This window comes from Ceratotherium simum, chromosome 4 (assembly GCF_057802395.1).
Source record: "Ceratotherium simum simum isolate JZ-2026a chromosome 4, ASM5780239v1, whole genome shotgun sequence".
NCBI lineage: Eukaryota > Metazoa > Chordata > Mammalia > Perissodactyla > Rhinocerotidae > Ceratotherium > Ceratotherium simum.
The window spans coordinates 83,247,301-83,266,053 of NC_141903.1; the positions used below are offsets into that span (position 1 = coordinate 83,247,301).

The window sequence follows — 18,753 nt, forward strand, 5'->3', positions numbered from 1 at the left end:
GAAGGAGTTCTCTGGAATTCAGTGGATAAGACAGCAGTCTCTTTCAGAGTTTGAAGAAGAGATGAATTTAGATAATCTCTATTTGAATATAAATGTATATTTCATTAGAAGCATAATATGCCAGGAGGAATACCATTCTGCTTACGAATTTATTATGAATTAAAGATTCATGATATTTTAGATGGATATTTTTTAAATGTTGAAAATGTTCCTGCTATGTTTATACTATTCACATATTTAAGTTTGTATTAGGTTAAGCCAGATGAAATTGTCTTTTTTGGTAGGTCAGAAATGGCCAAATATTCCATTTTATCTGGCTCAACCTGATTACTCAAATTGTCTTACAATTAGCAAAAGAATGCAAAGTTACATTTTATAACACCATTCTGACCTAATTTTCATTCTTAAAAAATATTTTTGCATTATGCTAAACAAGATCTGTTCAAAATGTGCTTATAGATATAGACACAGATATATATAGATATATCCATTAGCTCTAAATTTGTGTTTGCTTTTCCAGAACTAGCCTTGCTTTTTAGACTTTGTAGCTCTAGCACTAGCCAGGTAACTTAAGGTAGAACCCGACATGAATTTTAAAGACATAAGTCATTTTAAAAATTAATATTGAAGAACATATTTGGTTTTTCTTGAAACTTAAAAAAAGCTGGTCTCCCTGCCTTCTCCAAAACAAGAACAAGAACAAAAACTCCTCAATATGCAATGAAAGTCATGAGTTTCCACATGAATTACTAATGTTAACAGTTAGAGGGAATCTTCATATACAGAATACTGTTTTGATATGGTTTTCCTTTGAAAAAATATTTGGGTCTTCTAATATTTTTTTACAACTTATATTTTTGCAAAACATTTAGTCATAAATATAGATTCATATTTATTTATTTACTTGATTTGATATTTTTAACTAAAGCTTATTATAATGACTTTGCCCTGATGTGTAATGATAATGACTGATCAACATAATGTATACCTCTATAAAGCACTATTTAACTGAATGTTAATTAACTAAACACAGAAATCTTTCTAAGTAATTAGTAAACCATGTGAACCCAAAAATGAATATAAATGTATATAATGTCAATTAAATTAAGTCTGAATAACACTTAAAACACATTATTGACAGGTTAAGGATTTGTGATTAAAAATACTGGAGATCTTTTAACAAAGACTAGTAACTAGGCAACTGGGAAGGGGAGGTAGGAAATAGGAGTGGGGAAGGACTGACAGATAACTCTGTCAGGAACAGCAGAGGTAAGTAGCTGTCATTATTTCTGGAAGCCTGTCTCAAATGGTGGGGAAATAAAAAAAAAAATTCTAGTGTAACTCACTGTGGTCTGACTACATTGCAAAACTGATAGTCTTGTGTGGCTAATAAACAATTTCTGAAGAAATTGCATTACATTCTCTTAATGCTCTCCTGGAATAAGTGTATGGAGCAGACCACATAATAAGGGAGCAAGTACTGTCATGGGCCAGCTGATCTGATTTACTCTTTAGGCTCCCAGAAATTAGGTTTTTAAGCTGAGTGAAGAAGATCAGTATGTAAACTACGTGGACATGATTTCATAGCCACACACCACCGGCCTCACCACCTTTATGGAGCTTGAATATAAAAATTGTAGGATACTTGTTTTTAAGTCTAATTCCTTTATGTTCCTTAAAATACATACAAAATTTTTACAAATTTACAAGAAATAGCATAAAATCTCTTTTTAGAGTTGAAAAGCAGAGATGTATCTTATTTTTATTGGCAGTTAATGTGGGGGCCTACAGTATACAGCTGTCTCAATTGCCACGAAATTAACGAAATAAAATTGCAAAACTTTCACCGGACTGTTCCCTTGGGGAGAAACAGAAAAACTGAAAAGAGGCAACTCGCCCGGGTTTTGGAATTACAAGAAAGGTGTTGAAGTGCCTGTTGGAGGATTCATTTTTAGTGATTTCATTTCGAATATAACTGTCTTCATTTAGCGAGGGTTTGTGGGTGTTTGGTTTGTCTTTGGAATAAAACCTTTCCAAGAGGCGAGAGGCGCATGTTAATTTACCAAAGACCCGAATGGCAAGCGCGAGCCTGGGGCCAAGAGCTAGTGAAATAAATATGTCAAGGAAAAGCTGGAAAGAAGCCCTTTTTTTTGTTTTTTTGAGATCTCTTTCCCGCCTCTCTCCAAAGAGGAAGCCGCCACCGCGGCTCAGGCTTTATCTCTGGGACAATAGCGCCGCTCGCCGCCTCCCGCGCCGCTCAGTCCGCGCGCCCTGCCCCACCTGTCCCCCGGCCGCGCTGGCTCATCTGCTCCGCGAGTCTCCTGTCCCGCCGGCGTCCCTGCCTCACCGGTCCCTATGTCTCACCTCTGCCCCTGTCCCATTGACGCCCCCACCCCACCAGCTCATCTGCCTGCGAGTCCTGCCCCACCCATCCCTCTGCCCATCAGACTCCTGCCCCCTCGGTCCCCCTGCCCCACCAGCGCCCCAGTTGGGCGGCGCCGGTGCTCGCGATGAGCCGGGCGTCCGGCCTGCGCCTCCCCCCAGCCGCCGGGCGACAGTCGGGAGCACGGCCGCGAGCCCCTGGACGCCTCCCGGCGCCCCGCGCCCTCGCTGCCCTGCACCCCCAGGCTCTCAAGCGGGCCTGCCTGCGTCGCGCCTCTTCCCTGGCTCGGAGCCCCTCGGGCTTGTTTGCTTGTCCTCATCCTGGGGCCAGCCCCGCTCCCTCCTCCCGGCTGCTTCAACAGCCGTTTGCTTCCCGCGGTGTGTTTCTTTTTTTCCCCTCCTAGGCTCCATCAAAGGTGGCTCTGTTATTGAAATATGAAGCCATTTCCTCTCCAAAACCCTTGGTTACTCAAGGCGGAATCAATGGACCTGTATACTCTCCCAGGAGTTATAAATAAATGTCTATTTGTTCAGAAGGCGTTTTCCCGCGTGTCCCAGCATCTTCCCCAGCGGTTATTTTAGGGGCGTGGGTGTGTGTGTGTGTGCGCGCGCGCGCGCGCGCCCTGTGCCCATCTGGTTCTAATCCTGGATATGGATCCATAAGCCAACCCCACCCATGCCGTCTGCCCCTAGCATTCCTCACTCCATAAATAAATCCAGGTTCTTTGAGCTCTGTCATCCAGGAATACAATAGCAGTTGTTTGTTAACGGATATTCAAACCCATTATCGATACTGGGTCCAGTAAACAAGGAAATATACTCTGGCAATTTGGTTGGAAGGACATCTCCAGTTTAGGAAGATTTATCTGCTGTTGTCATAGTTGCCTCTCTACCTGGTTACCCTGGATCTACTCTGGGGAGCCGGAGGCGGGAAAGCCAGGACCCCTCCTACCCCTGGATTTTCTTTTTAAGCAGAGACTAAAAAACAAAGCGAAAATTCACTGTCCCGCCGTGTCTGCCTCACACCGCTGCCTCACAGATCATTCCACAGACCCCTTGCCCCATCCCCTCTGGACAGACCCAGGAGTGGGGAGGGTGCGGGAGGTGTGGTGTGGGTGGGGGCTTGTGGTTGTAGCGGCCGCTTTCCCTGAACCCCCGAGCCGGACACTCGGGGATCTGGGCAGAGGGGAAAGTCATCTAAGAGGCTGCTGTTTCACAAGGTCTGGGTACAGAGCTGCCCCTCCCTTCCTCCCTGAAGTTTGCATGAAGTGCACGTTAGGCTGTAATTAGGGGATCTGGGAGGAGAAGTTTCCTAGTGACGCTTTGCTTTTCTTCTGCTCTTGGTGAGAAAGTGCCTCCTTCTTCCCAGGACCAGGACCTCTGCCATCCAGCGCCACAAAGAGACATTCTGCACACACACACGCACACACACACTTGCCCAGAGACAAACTTAAGGTGAGGGGGAAAAGCGCTAGCTTCACTTCATCTCTGGCCTCCCACTTCAGCAAGACTTGAGAGCATCCGAACTTCTGGATTTCAGAACAAGGTAAACTTCCACAAATTTTTTTCCTCTTTCCGTCAAATCTTGGTGCCTTTAAGATTTCAGAGAGCAATACATATCATGACATATGTATATATTAAAATTTTTTTCTCATTATTTTCTTTTGAGTTTCACATGACATCTCCACTTTTTAAAAAAAGATTCATATTGTCAGATAAAATACTGTATTGCTCAGTCTAGAACTGGGGCAAGGATTGACTCAAGCATCCTGGCTTTTGCTAGTGCTGCTATAAATCTGGGGGGCGCATGGTTTCCAAGTGGTGACTTTTCCATCTGTATTTCAACAAGCATTTTCCTAGCAGCTGGGATGAAAAGAGGATCAAGGAAGAGCTGAGGAATGGGAATGCCTATTCCAGATATAATGAGTTTTGCTTTTGGGAATATCTAGGTATACGTGAAAAAGAACCTTACTGTAATCCTAGGTAATATCTGTTAGACTGATAATCTTTGAGATGTTACCAATTTTGGTCCAGCCTTCTCCAGTTAATTGTGAAATTAAGATCGTAGAATTACGATCCGTTTCATATACAGAATCATGTTGATGGATAATTTTAATGCACTGAAAAAATCTTAAAGTCATAGTTGTTAAGATTACTTTTAAAAGTTGCTTAAGGGAATTATTTACGTGTTGAGTCTGTTGACCATCCTAAACAAATCTGAACTCTTTGGGGCTTAAATGAAGTTGTTTTTTTCCATTGAATATGACTGTTGTGTTCAAAATAAGATGGTTTGTTATTTTGAAAATAACTTATTTTATTTTCATTTATCACTGGAAAAGTACACAAAGTGGCCAGTACATTTGGGAATTTTTAGGATGGAAAGTGTTTCTGTACGTGTTCCAGTGTGATGTCATAGAATCAAACATACTGGCTAGCTTGTTGGAAGCTAAGGGTTCTTAAGAAGTAAAGCCTGTGAATTAATTTCTAAGTGAAATGTAATATTTATTCATTACAAATGTAGTTTCTGGTAACCATTGCTACTTGATTATTTCAGTGTACCAAATTTGCAGTAATTTTATACACACTTCAGTGACTTCAATATTTTAATGGAATGATAAAGTGGGAATATTGTTCTACCAAAAATATATCATAGTAGTTCTCTTAGGATAACTTTTAGTGTGATATTTCTTAATTTTTACGTCAGTTTTTAACTTCAATTCCATTTATTTCTACTAATAAAGAAGTTTTTCCTTCTATTCAGTAAAACAGAATGTATGACAAAGTTCTACTGAGCATTTAAGCTTTAGTCTTTAGTCACTTTTGGGCTATCTGCTCTTAATAATTTAATTGTTTGAGCCAGGAGAGTGACTTGACATTTTTTTGTAACCTCTTCACAAAATTGAAAACAGCTTGAAAATGAGAAAACTAGATAAGGAGAAGCAATTTTGCTTAACTTAATTAAATGAACAAGAGAAAACTAACTACTTCAAGAGACCACTGGTCCTCAGGGAGAATGTACCCAGAGGCCAGCATTCCAAACAGTAGTGTCCAGTGGGCCTGGGCTTTCTATGTGAAAGAAGAAAGAGGGGAACACCGTGTTCTTATAAAGTGAGTCATTTATTGTCAGCAAGGCCCTGTCTCTCAGAGGAATGACTGACACAGTAATTTAGAAGTACTGAGGAGACTTTCACAGAGAAGAATCAATTCATTATATTCCTAGTGGTTTCACTTCCCTTTCCTTCCTTTGGGAGCAAGTACCACATCCAGGATAAATACATTCAGAGTATGCAGAAAGATACTTTATGAGTAAACGGTCCACTAGACAGTCCTGCCTTTTAGCATCTTGGATGTGGAATACTGGTATTCTCTGAGGAGTTGAAGAAGTCTTTGAATCTTAAGGTAGCGCTGTACTTCACCTTTGTAAAGATGAACAAGAGTCATATTCAGAAAATAACTTGTTTTTTTCAGAAAATACTGGTACTAGTTTTCTTTTCATTTCCTTTTGCCTCATGCATGTTTTATTTTCCAGATTACATTTTTAAGATAATGGTATTCCACCAATTAAAATTCCAACGAAATGCAAAGCAACTTAGAAAATAACTTTTGCATTAGAGTCTACTGTTGCCTCTAGTTAATTTTCTGAAATCCTGGATTCATTATTAGTAACCATAGTACTTAGTCTGTGTTATTTAAGTGTACTCAGTCTGTTATTTAAAGGTAACAAAATGTTGTTGGGGGCAATGCGGAGGGATGGAAATCTGTAGATACCTAAGATTTTAATCAATAGTGTTTAGGAGGATTAGAGGAAACAGCTGGTTAAACAAATATTAGGTGTAGAGTGGACATGATGGTATAAATTAATAATGCAGCTCTTTATTTACACCATGAATGGCAGGGTCTGTGATGGTTGAATGCGTGAAGCACAGTCCCTGTGTGCCACCTAGTGGAGGAGCCAAAGAAGGCTTTTTCATCAGCCTCGCTAAAAAATTGAGACTTCTATTCTGTTGACATTGAACACTAAGTACATGCCAGACGTTGGGGTAGGTGCTCAGAGTAGAAAATACAGCAAGTGATTTTTATATAATTTAAAAACCAAGGCGCCACCCAGTTGATTAAACTCCCGGTGGTTGCGTTTAAAATCAGTTTACTCTTTACTGGGTAATTTACCATCAATTTTCTGTCTCATGAGGATATAGTTTAATAACTGTAACTTGCTTCTAATATAGGATTTGTTTTTTACAGAGAAGTCATGACCTAGTTCAAAAAAGGGCAGAGAGGGTTTGAATCTTGATTCACTGTTTCTTAAATGGAAACAAATTTCTGTAAAGTTTATTGTTACTGATTTTGAATGGGTAAATAATTACTAGCTTGAAAGGTGAGCACACAGATACTAACACACATTATTACATATTCTTTAGATATTTTTTCATTAAATGTAAAAGGATAGTAGTAAAAATTGCTTTTGGGTAGTGAAGTATATTTTTAAAAATATTGCTCTCAAACACTAATAATTAGCATGTAGAACAACTTCATCTATGCCTGTTGTTCATATGCAGTTTTGAAGAAGGAACATTGCTTCCATTAAAGTGACATAATAGAAAAAAATCCTAGGCAAGAACAATTACAAGAAAAGGCACTGTATGAAAGAAGCATCAGGATATCATAAAGATTGATCCATCAGAATATTGCACTGAGAATTTTGAAAGACTTTTCATCAAGAGATATATGAATTATTACTGCAATTGGCTCTTTGCAAGATATATGACTTAATGGCACAGTGTTCAGCATATCAACATTAATCAAGACAAGTTCTGAAATTCAGATTGGAAAGTAAAATGCCTCAGTAGGAGAAAAAAGTGATTAATTTGTTACTTGCCGAGCTGAAGAGGTGTAGTCCACAAATTGAGTTAGGCCTGCTGATGTGGAGGAAAGTTTCCTACTTAGGGGACTTTGGTTTTGTGTGTGACAGTGAAACCTACCCGGTGAACGAAGGAGAGCTGCTCATTAAGTCTTTTTTCATTAATGCCACAAAATTACAGCCTGGATTGATCAGAGGTGATGGCTGGAAACACTATGAATCATGTAAAGTAAAGCATATTATCTTAATTCTTATTTTCCATAAGTCATTATCCGCCAGAAACAAACCATTCTGTTAACAATTTCATCTGATCATCCTTGTGATTTAGAATGAAGCACAGACTCATTCTAGTGAGGGAAATAATGAGAGATTCCCTAAAAGTCAGAGGTCCTGAAAGTAGAAATTTAGTCATGGATTGGAAAACCGTTACAAGAAGTTTGAAGGATTTCAGATGACTTGATGCTAGATAAGAACAAACTCTAGAGGCGAGAGCCAGCCAAGCTCTCTGAAATGGTCAGATGCTACTGGGTTGCTGGTTATATTATAGCAGCTTCGAATAATGGCTTCTCTCAGTGATAGAGGCCGGGTGTGGGGGGGGCTTGCTGGTATTGAAGATATGAAGATATAGCTATATTCAGATAAAGCCAGGATTTGTTTAAAATATCAAATGTTGCTGGACTATTTTGAGCTTCTATTCATGGTTTTATAGGTTAACAGGGGGTGATGGAGTGAGACCTGGGAGGAGGGTATTGCTAGAAGGCCGGGAGGCTATTTGCAAAACAAAAACAAACAAAACAAACTCAGAGAGTAAAAACAACTTAGAAAACTTACTAAAGTTCTCGTCGGGTCTCAGTCTTGTAAGAGCAACAGAAATTTCCCCTTCTGTCCAACCTAGCTTAATCCAGAGGAAACACAATTCACTTGATTGATAACTAGCTTCCAATTACTATATTCCAGTTACATTTACTGTGTTAAACAAAATCCAATTAAGTTAAATAACATTCAAATTACTTTTCTGGTAAACCTGGATTTTCCTAAACTTTTCACAAAGTTTTATGGATAATATCTTGGCTCAGTCTCTACCTACGCCACGTGAATTTTTCTCATTTCGCCTCTCTTATTTTGAATTTGGGGATCACCTCATTTGATCATTCACGTGTTCACTTGCTCATTCAACAAAAATTTATTGAATACTTGCTATTTGCCAGGCACTGTGCCAGCATTATGTGCTGGACACCTCACTTTATACCACGCAAAGTCATTCTAAAAAAATCAGAAAGTCAAAATTGATGACAGTGAATCTAAAATATTGCAAGATCCTGAGGTACACGTTGAGTAACAGAAACAACCGAAAAGTTCTAGCCTCGCAGTTTTCATATTAAGAGAATTTTGAGCATGCATCTTTCAAATCATTTGCCCTTGTTTGCCATCTTTTAGCTGAGTGGATAAGAGCTTTGTTTCTTGGTTGTGTGGGTACAGATGGGCCTGGGAGGGCAGCTCTGACGCTCCAGAACCCTGGGAGGGCTAGTGTTCCAATAATCTGTCTACTTGGATGGATGGGAAAGCAAAAATTCATTTGCACACAGTTGCTGTCCACCAGTTTGCAACTAAAATTCAGCTTGCGCCCAGAATGATTTAGTGCTTCCCATTTGCACCAGGCACCACGCTAGGTGTTGCAGAGTAATTGGCTCAAGGAGTTCACAAGCTAGTGGGGAAGACAGATGGACACATCACAAATTGCTAGTAAAATCTGCCAAGTAGGTGAAGTTTGCCTTCCTAGTCTCCTGGGTCTCTGTCCTTTGCACTTATCCAAACTTTCCACCCTCCTCCACCCCCCACCCCAGAGGATCTGATACTTCCCTGGTTTATTGATTTCTTGACTGACAGATGACACTTAAGTGTGAATGAGTTTCACGCATGCATTTACATTTCAAGCCTTTTATCTCTTTAAAGTAAATGTTTTGTTTTCTGTAAAAAGAATTTCAAACATCTAGTGGCCTTCCCCTCCTTAGACCAAGGGTGTAATTAAGCTGATTTAGTCCTCCATGGTCTTCAGTCTCTCAATTATCCCCACTCCATAGATGAGGCCAGAGGCAATCTCTTAAGGCCTGTTCTCAGAAACTTGAAGGACCTTGGGTCCTGTTAACCACTGGCTCCTTTAGGCTGAGCCTGATCAACCTGTCCTTCCACCCTCCCCCCAGCGCTTTGCCCAGACCATCTCCCCTCCCCCGCCCCAAGGGGCATCCAAGCCCATCCCTTTGAACCCTCCTGGGCACTTTGCCATAACCTACGCTCAGGTCCTCTCAGCCCTTGTAACCATGCTTGGGGTGCTGCCCCTGGAGGGGTAGAGCACCTATAGCTTCTTATGCTCTATTGTTTGAGCCCTTATGCCACCTCAAAAACCCAGGTCTAGAGGGAGGGAACAGTGAGAATCCACATATTTGGTCCAAGAACTCCTCTAAGTCAAGGGGCTGAAGGAGGAAGACGGGGATACACATAGGGCAAGCATGGGAATTAGCCATCATGTTGGAAATACAGGCCGAAGCCAACATCTTTTTAAAATATGTGCTCAGATACTTAACTACAATTGGTTTCAGAGAAATTTCGACATCGGTGCTGATTATAGATTCTGGAAAACTGCAGAAAAAGAAAAGCAGTGAAAATTTGCTTTGGCTTTATAAAAGTAACACGAATCAGTCATTTGTTTAAATTCCTTCCCATTTTATGTTTAATTAACATACAGCATAATGATAGCCATGTCTTATTAGTTGTTTCAGATTTATGTATGTTTTCTTTGATTACACTCCTTTGATTGTGCCACCATAGTTTGGTGCTCCTGTAAGATGCTGATCCGGTCATATAACACAAGGATGTGCTCACTACTTTTTAAATTGCTGAGACTGTTGACCCAGATGGAGAGAGTTGGTGTCCTTTCCCTTCTTCCCTGCAGCCTAGAGGAGAAGCGTCGTTGGCCTGCATTATTCACCTGGCTGGGGGATATGAATGCCTGACATTCAGTAGGTGCTGTATAAATGCTTACCGTTGCTGCTGTCAGTGCCCAGTGCAGTGCTGAACGGGCAGTGTCAGGGCTCTCCCTGCCTTCCCTCCCAAGTGCCGCTATTTCAGATGTCTGCACACCTCCCAACCCCAGGCCATGCCCTGACTCTGTTGTCTTTTCAGTCTTCTTCCTATCTTTCAACGTTGTTAAATTCGTAAACTCTTCTCAGATTTAAACAATAATAATTATTGGTGTAAAATTAATTGACAATTTCAATAAATCTCTAAATTTAAGGAAAACGAGACTGGAAGGGGGAAATGGGCTGAGAGAGGACTTGGAACAGTGTAGACACGATCTAATAAGGATGCATTGACTGAATGAGGGAGAGAAGTCGAGGCGAGTGTGAATGTTTCAAGGGCTTTTGATAACATAGAGAGGGATGCAATTGACTAAGATTGGGAATAAAGGGAGAATAAAAGTTTCTGGTGAGTCTGATTTAAGAAGTACCCGTGGGACAGCTGGGAACCCATACGAGTTGAAAGTACATATCTTAAGCCAAGTGGAGAAGTCATGCCTGGAAATAGAGATCTGGAAGTCTTTGGTATTAAAACGATAGCTGGAAATCATGTGGAAGAGGGAAGGAGATCATCCCAGGAAAGAACAAAGAAACAGTTGACCAAGAACTGAACCCAGGAAAAAATAGGTAAGAATGAGTTTTGCCATTATTTATGCATGGTTTTAACTTTTATTTTACCAACCATAAATGTCCACTAGGTTAGATAATAGCAATGTTTTATTAATTCTTGTATCTCACAGTCTTAGTCAGTCCTCTGCATATAGAAGGTGCCAGACATGTTTGTTGAATTAAATGAAATTAAAATGGCATTTCCGAGCCTTGATGCTCTAATGATAGATTTTCATAATGATAACCCTGAACCTGGGTAAGACCCCAAAATGTCTGAATTGTAGTTATTTATTCAATTTTGTCCAATACTGAACTAGCTTTAAATACATGTTATTGCATTTTGTTGTTTAAAAATCAGTAATCAATGTGTGGTGTAGATGGTAATTCACCAGAGTACTTGATTAACCTTAGCCCATGTTGTTTAGCTTAACATATAAATGAGTTTGCCACAGAATGCAATCCTAGTTTGAGTCCATTTATAATTCTTTTCCTAGTTCCTTGATCCTGAAGACCTCTAAATCTTAGGTCAGATTTGGAGCCCAGAATCCTGGATTTTTCTGGTTTCCTCAGCAACTTGCTTTTTTTTCCTAGTTCTTCTTCACCCCTCCCTGCATTGCCATATAAAATACAATGAATAATTGAATAATTTTTAGTATAAGTATGTCCCGAATATTGCATGGTACCTACTTATGCTAAAGAGATTATTTGCTGTTTATCTGAAATTCCAATTTAACTGGGGGTCCTGTATTTTTCATTGGCTAATTGTGATAACCCACCAACCCACTTGAAAGTTACTATAACTAGAATATGGCAAGCAAGGATTTCTTCATGAGACTTCTGAACACTCTCCTTCTAAGGGTCAACAAATGAAGTTCCTGAATGTATTTTCACTAATGATATAAATATATTAAAAAAGATACTCTAAACAAAACTGTCTAATTATGATATACCAGTCAGATGCAAATGTATGAAACATTTATAACTACTGTGTTATATACCCTATATGCTAACGACTATCCTAAGAGTGCCCTAAATGTATATTAGTGATCATGAGTTTTATACTAAAATATTTTAAAATAATGTACATGTTAAAAAATTAAACTTTTTAATTTCCACTTTTTCAAGTTGGCAATAATAAAACAAATAATCATTTTTAAATGAATGAGCATCCACTCAGAAAAATATATATAATGTACAGTGGGTATAAATTCTCAAATATTCTAACTGAAACATATCTGAAAGAGATCTTCTTTTCCCCTGTTAATTATCTTCTATCTTCCCCTGTTAATTATTAATCTTCTATTCCCCTGTTAATTCCCCTGTTAATTTCCCCTGTTAATTCCCCTGTCACTTGTAGTTGTGCTGCCACCTTGTGATGTTTTGTGGTATGACCCAATTTAACTTGGTCCATTAACGTGTTATACCAGATTGGTCAATGTTAAAAATATTCCTCACATGATTAGTATTTTTCATTTTACCCAAAAATGCCATATATTTTAATACAAAGTATTTAATGCAAATATTTTCTAGGAATTTAATGTGTTGTCTGCAAATTAGTATATCATTCTTGAGATAATCACTAAAGTATGTCATTTAGTAGTGTATTAATTTATGTTTTATGGGTGACTTTAGGTTGTGTCTGCATGGATGTCGGTTTACTTGACCTTTTAACCTGAATTCCCATAAGCTCCTTGAACTCACCACGTCCAAAACTGAACTCATTGTCGTCCTTCTACCAAGCCTGGTCCATGTCACCTCTATATAGACACCAAGACCATATAATTTATTATCCAAACCAGAACACCTTTGAAAGTGAATGGGGTGACTTACTAGTTCCAGCATAACATGTATAAACCAAGACTGTCTCAAGAAACTGGTCTCCTTAAATATAAGTTAAATCATAATTCCAATCACCCAAACTAGAAAATTTGGAGTTATGGACTACTGGTTCATTGAACTGATCTGGAACCTCCATCCCAGACTTCCTATATTCCTTCTACCTATTTGCTTCCTTTCACCTTCACTTTCCTCTCCATCGTCCATCATGCTTGCCAACATTCTCAATGTCCTTCTCCTGTTGTCTGCAGGGGGATCTACCAACCAAAATCCTTTTTCAGGATGAGTCCAACTGTCCCCTTCCTCCACGCTTGCTCTAAACTGCTGGGAACGCTAGGAAAAGCTTGTATCACCCAGCAGAATGGAGCCACTGCACAACTTCATGACTTCAGCCGGATCTTGAATGCTGTGTGGCAGTTCTACCATATTTCCTAAAACTTTTTTGCTTCTTGAACTCCTTGTAACAGATTTCCAAGCCTCCCTAATTCATCCTGAAAATAAAAGCCAACTGCAAAGAACCATCTCACTGTCCTGCCAACAAAACTAGTCCGTGACCACCAGCACCCCTATATATTCTCTCTTTTTTCCCTTCGGTTAGGAAAACAAGAACAGAAAAGGTTTCCTTTACCTTTAAGAGTCTAAGGCAGACAGGCGCTGCCCCCTGAGCCCTAGATCCCCTATCCTCCAGTCTCCTTGGAGACATTCCTAATTAGGCATTTTCTCTCTTGTATCTTTCACCTCTCCCACTCTGGTTATTTCTTCCTATTGGCATTTAATCATGGTCAAATCTTATTGCCTTAAAATTACAAAACTTTCCCAAATCTCACATACGTTCTACCTACCAATCTTTTTTCTTCCCGTCAGAGCCGAACCTCACGAATTTCCGGTGCTCACTCTCTACGCCTTCACCGCATCGTCTTCTCCACTCCCCGCGATGTGCTTTCCCCCTCAGCTGCTCCACCGAAACGCTCCTCTCCAGGGTCACGATGGTTTGTCTTCCATGTTCTCTTAGGAGCATTTAATGCTGGTGACCACGTTCCCTTCACAACAGTCTCTGTCCCTGGCTTCTATGATCTCACACAGTCCTAGTTTTCCACAGACTTCTTTGATTACTCCATCTCGGTCTCTATTTCGGGCTTCTGAGAAGCCTCCCTGTCCTTAACGGTCGGTATTCTAAGAGCTTCCACCCAGGACGCCTTGCCCTCACTCTGCGTGTTCTCCTGTGCGCTCTCATCCACTCCTCTGCGTTACCCACTCTCACCTATATGCCCATGACTCCCAGATCCCTGTATCTGTCCCAGAATTTTCTCCTGAGTGTCCAAATCACAAACATCTCACAACTTGGAAGTCTCCCAAGCCTTTCAAACTCCACAGGTCCCAAATGAACTCCTTTTCTTTCTTCCGAATTTGAACTTCCCTCAATTTATCTAGTTTAGTAAATGGCACCATTTTCTCTCCACTCAGTTTCCAAAAACAGAAACATGGGAATCTGCATGTGGATTTTATCCCATAAATATCTCTTGACCATATGCACTCATTTTTATCTCCATTAGCATAAACCTTACCCCTTGTCACCGTCTTCTCTTGCTTGAATTCCTGCAAACCTTACTCACTGGTCTCTGCATCTCCAGTCTTGTTGCTTTCGAATGCATTCCCTCACACTGAAGCTCGAGTAAGCTTTCTAAAGTGTAAACTGAAAATATTTGCCTCCTTATAGCCCTTCAATGCCTTTCTATTGCTGTGAAAATTAAGTCCAAATTATTTAATATGATTTGCAAGATTCTCAGTGACCAGCTCTAGCTTACCTTTCCAGACTCAGCTTTCCTCATCTAAAATTACCCAGCATACCAGCTGACAGGATCAAATGGCCAAATAAATCAAGATAATAAAACAGAACATAGAAAAGGTCAATAGGAAATCTAAATATTAGAGTTATCAGATACAGATTTTATGCAATTAATAGGTTTAAGAAATTAGATATTGAAGAATTTTTAGCAAAGAACTGGAAACTATAAAAAAATGATTCAAATGGAAATTCTAGAACTGAGAAAATATAATAACTAAACTTAAGAACTCAATACATGTGTTTGCAAAAAGTTTAGAAACACTGAGGAGATGACTAGAAAATATGTCTGAAAAAAATAACCAGACTGAAACCTGAAAAAGGATTAAAGATACTGAAGGGGAAGAAAATAAAAGATATACAAGATATAGACATTGGCATCCCAGCAGGATAAACCAAATGGGGCAGAAACAATCTTCCAGAAATAACAGCTGTGACTCTCCACATCACAGATTCAAGAAACACCACAAAGCCCAACAGGATAAATATCGAAAAATTAAAAAACTAAAAACCCCACACCCAAGTATGGTATAGAAAAACTGCTGACAAAAGCAAAGAGTATTAAAAGCTTCCAGAAACAAAAGACTTCAGATATACTAACAAGCAGCAAAATTATCTAGTTGGACATTTTGCTTTTCTTTCTGCTTGAGGAAATGCCAAAAATCAGCGGGTTGGCTTGACTATCTTCCGGGTAGATCTTATCTGCTCAGCCTCCTTTCTCTGAGAGAGCAAAGTCTTCAAGCCTGGGGGGATATCACTGTGCCTAGTTCCCAGAAGGAGCTGGACTGAAACAAGTTTTAGTGGTGACTCAGTTCCTGCATCTGTTTTCAGATGCTGCACAGTCCTGTTGCTATCTAGGAAAAGTTCTGGAAGCACTTTGAGAGTTGAGAGACTCATGTCTATCTTTATCACTATCTGATATTATTTTAGATTATCAAGAGGAAATAAATATAATGATTGAGAAGCTTCTGATTTATGCAGGATATTTTACAGTGTTGTAACTATTTGTTTAAGGCACTGAAAGGCAGGTCGTGGTGGCCAAAGTAAATACAAGTTTATCACAGAGATTCCGATAATTAAAATCTCCAGAATATCTGTCTTCTCTTCCCAAACATTCAGACTGTTCTACACCCTTGATTCTTTGCTCAAGCACTTCTTTCAGGCATGAATCTCTTACCACTTGATGCCTCCCGCCTGAAATATGGCTCATGCCAGAGTCATTAATATAACACTTCCTCTGGGCGACCTTACAGTGTACCGTGAGCTGGAATTTGTCCCTTTGTTCTCAATTCTCTCTTAACATTTTATTTGTACCACCATTACTTAGCACTTATTTCTATGTCTTATACTGTATTTAATTGTTGAAATGTCTTTCTTTCACTAATTTATAGGCTCTCTGTTAGTAGATTGTTTATCCATCTGACGTCCTTCAGAGTTCTGACCTGAGAGGTTAGGTTTGGAATCATAGAGTTCTAAGGACCTAGCCTGTTTCTATGTCCCACCCCCTATAGGGATCCCTTGTGTGATATAATTGACAGATGTTTGTTGATCTGCTTCAACACTTGCAGTGGCAGAAAGCACTATGTATTTCACAGGGCAATTCATTTCACTTTTAGAGGTATTACCAGAAAGTTCTTCCTGACGTTGTGCAAAATCAACTTCCTTAACTTCCATCCATTTGTTCTAGTTTTGCTGTGTGAAGGAACATTGAATAGTTTAATGTCTTACCCAGTTCATATTTAGGCAGCTTATTTCTAAATGCACAACATTATGTTCTGTTCTGTAAAATTTTGTTATTTTGGGCACATCCTTCCAAACTCTGCAGATCATTTTATTTCTTCTAGCTTCCAAACCACATTGCAATTACTTTTAGTCTTAGCTTTATAGCCCATGTACAGGCTTTGAGTCTTGAAACTCTAAGACTAAAAGAAAAAATCTCATTTATATTAACATGACTTGAAAGCAAACCTCTTGATTGATAGTGCTGAGTTATAGAAATGAATAAGATAATGTCCTTGTCATTGGAAAGGTCTCCTTTTATTAAACAAATAGCTAGTGCACCAGAGAAATGGAAAATAAATGTCAATGCCTAGTTGAAAACCTTTATTTTGAAAGCAGAAGGCATTGATCATCTGCACTCTTTTATTGTGACTTTATTTCATTATGTATTGTTACTATTTTAAATTAATCTTCAGACAGCAGAATGAGAAGAGCATTGTACCATCATTAAATATCTGCATCCTTAAACCATTAGGTCTTAGCAAAAATTGAAAGCTAGCTTGGTCTAATAGTTATTATTAGTGGCAATGCGTTAATTGCCCAATGGTAAAACAAAATAGTTTGAAGTTTGAGATCCAAATATTAAAGGAAAATACCAGTTTACTACAATTGGTATAAAGCAAAATATGACCTTAGTTTGCATTACTGTACATTCTTTGCAAAAATGCATCCCCCACCAGCCCCCGTTGCCTGCAACAGTATGACAGTATCTATGCTAAGGATGAGAGGTGAACAATCTGTGACTCCTGAATAATAATAATTATCAGCTTATTCAGGGTTATTCAGAGATGAGACATCTGTAATACCTGGAATGCCAGGCTTTCCACTTTTTTAAAATCTCAGTTTCTATGCAATATAGCAGTAGATAAGTGCAGTTTTATGTAAAACATTTGTTTCAACCTACCAACAGGAATATTTTCAGTATTCAGCTCTTTATGTTAAAGTAGAAGTGTGGCTTGATTTATGCTGTTGTTATTACCCACATTTTAATTGATTGTTAATTAAGCCTATTATCCTAAACTATGGTACAAGGTTGATTTAATATTAAATACATCAGGAATCAATTCTTTCTTTGTTTACATATTTCATTTATGTAACAGAATGTTTCCATGAATCGCAAATCTGAATTTTTGTTCATGGGTGAATAGTACAGGAAACTTAAGTTTGAATGGACTATAAAAACATTTCCCTTTATCTGTGCCCTGATATACAATTGAAAATTATCTAAGCATACACAAAATGTATTTACTGCCTGTGATGTTTAGATCTTGACATAATTGCATTCGTGCTCTGGGGAATGCTTATGATCCTTTGATTAAAGGAGATTGCTCGGGACCAGAGCAACTCTCTACACAGCCCAGAGGATTTCTCCTAGGAGTAAAACAAGGGCATCCTGGGCCTTGAACATTTACAATTTGAGCTGTATATTTGACCCTTAAGGACAACCACAGACGTGTCATTCGGCATGAGCAGGCTCTATGTAAGCGGCCGTAATAATAGTAGAGTCACCATATAAAGTCACCAAAAAATTGTTGGGCACATTTGATAGAAAACAATCTCCTTCAATAGTTTATTGATGGTAAGCTACATTGCATTGAATATTTTATGTTTGTTTGGTTACTTCATGGTTTTCAAAACATCAACTTTATTTTCTATACTCTGACAGTTTACTTTTTACCGACTTAGTACTCTTTTTGTTAAATCACTGGTCAATAATTTACAAACAACAGTGAATTTGATTTTCATATCTAGTACATTACATGGGAATTAAAAATTTATTTAACATGTTTTTTAATTTGAAATAGCGTATTCTATACTAAAAATATTATATTTCCACTTAAGAGGTGCTAACCCTTAAATAGAATTGTGCATTGTGTATAACGTACTGTGTTAGGAAAGTTTTGGGGAAAATTTTTATATCCATGATGATGAAGTTCCAATTTAAGTTATTTAAGTCATTTTGGAGCAAAAGTTATGGAGTCAGGTAGACATGGATTTAAATCCCAACTCAGATTTTGCTATACATATGCCAGCTATGTACCTTGTGCAAATTACTTAAGCCTTGAGTTTTATTCTACACTTTAAAATAGAATGATTAATAGTATTTGCCTGATAGATTTTGTAGTTCTGAGAATCTACCAAGATAATGTATGTAAAGTACCATATAAAGTAATGAAAACTTGGTAGCTATTTTAATTATTTTCTTAAACTACTACTAGGGAGAAATATAGGTAGATATTTATATAATAATGGCAGAAGAAATCATTGAGAAAAATGCTAATATATTTAGTTACATAAGTCTTCACAATTTCTGTACATAAAAAACACTAAATCAAAGTAAAGAGAAAATGTTTTCAAGATACACTGAAGAC

At 38.6% G+C, this 18,753-nt stretch overlaps 1 protein-coding gene across 1 annotated transcript in view; it reads left to right on the forward strand.

The window, feature by feature from the left end:
* Positions 1–3,559: 3,559 nt before the first annotated feature.
* Positions 3,560–18,753, forward strand: part of HAPLN1 (hyaluronan and proteoglycan link protein 1) — a 77,845-nt gene continuing 62,651 nt past the window's right edge. Inside the window, exon 1 of the mRNA XM_004420390.3 lies at positions 3,560–3,928. The gene's annotated coding sequence lies outside the window, so the exon portion shown is untranslated. The remainder of the gene's footprint in view (positions 3,929–18,753) is intronic.